The sequence below is a fragment of the Mastomys coucha genome, chromosome X (assembly GCF_008632895.1).
Source record: "Mastomys coucha isolate ucsf_1 chromosome X, UCSF_Mcou_1, whole genome shotgun sequence".
In the NCBI taxonomy this organism is placed as follows: domain Eukaryota; kingdom Metazoa; phylum Chordata; class Mammalia; order Rodentia; family Muridae; genus Mastomys; species Mastomys coucha.
The window spans coordinates 155,780,388-155,781,829 of NC_045030.1; the positions used below are offsets into that span (position 1 = coordinate 155,780,388).

Consider the following 1,442-nt stretch of genomic DNA (forward strand, 5'->3'; position numbering starts at 1 on the left):
GATAGACGGCTAATATCCAATGTATACAAAGAACTCAAGAAATTAGATTCCAGAGAACCAAGTAACTCCTTTAAAAATGGGGTACAAGGCAAGCAGGGGGAGGGGGAGGGAACAGGGGTTTGTTCTTGTTGTTTTGGGGGGATGGTTTTGGAGGGGAACCTGGGAAAGGAGAAATCATATGACATGTAAATAAAGAAAATATCTAATAAAATACAAAAAAGAAAAAGAAAAAAGAAAAAAGAAAAAAGTCTCAAATGAGGAATCTTGAATAGCCAAGAAGCGCCTAAGGAAATGTTCAACATGCTTAGTCATCAGAAATGCAAATCAAAATGACTCTGAGGTTCCATCTCACACAAGTCAGAATGGCTAAGATCAAAAACTCAGGTAACAGCAGATACTGGAGAGGTTGTGGAGAAAGAGGAACACGTCTTCATTGCTGGTGGGATTGCAAGCTGATACAACCACTCTGGAAATCAGTCTGGTGGTTCCATATTTGACATAGTACTACCAGAGGACCCAGCTATACCACTGCTGGGCATATACCCAGAAGATGCTTCAACATATAACAAGGACACATGTTCCACTATGTTTATATAGCCATTTCTTTTTGTTTTTGTTTCTTTTCTTTTTTTCTTTTTTTGACATGTTTAATTGGAACCTGTATTTGTAGTTTCTAAATTGCTGATCTGTAGACCCAGTCTGGTAACCAGGAACACCATGAAGACACAGGCTGTTTTTGCCATTCCAAAGAGAGGATCCATTCCTAACATTCACTAAAAATACTCATCTGACCATCCTCATATTTCTGAAAAGGTAGCGATGTCATAAATACACTGGTGGGGTTTGTTATAGATTGCGAGTGAGTGTCCACAAACTACCTGTTGTAAGCCCTTTCTTTCTTGGACTTCTCCAGGGCTTTGTCCATTGTCTTCTCACTCTACCCACAACATCTGGGGCAGTACCACTTGCCCTTTGGTTTATGGTTGAGTCCCACGCAAGAAAAGTGGAACCACTCAATGGGGCACTCATCATTGTGTCAGCAGGAGACCTGATTGCACAGACAGGACGTGGGCTCATTGGGGTCAGTGGGAAGGTCTGCAGGAGACGCTTCCCTCTCTGTTTTGGCCTTGGAGTGTTTCTCCTTTGAGGTTTTTGCCTTCTTCTTCTTGGACGTTCCTGAGGTGATGTCATTATGGTCGTGATTAATTGATGCTTTCTCTCAATTCTCATTGTTTCACTGCCTATGGGACCGCTTGTTATTCTGCTTATCTTCCTGTGTGATCACCTTGCTCTTCGACTTGTCCTGGCCTGCTTTGCCGCCACTGCCATTGCTGTCACTGATGTCCTGATGTGCTTCGAAGAGCACCTCATGGCTTCCTCTTTAAGGGCTTGTACCTCTTTACCTGTATTCTCCTGTATTTCTTTAAGGGAATTATTCATGT

General features: G+C 42.4%; 1 pseudogene; it reads right to left on the reverse strand.

Moving 5' to 3' along the window:
• Window positions 1-874: 874 nt before the first annotated feature.
• The window catches only part of LOC116095305, a 1,742-nt pseudogene continuing 1,174 nt past the window's right edge, over window positions 875-1,442 (reverse strand).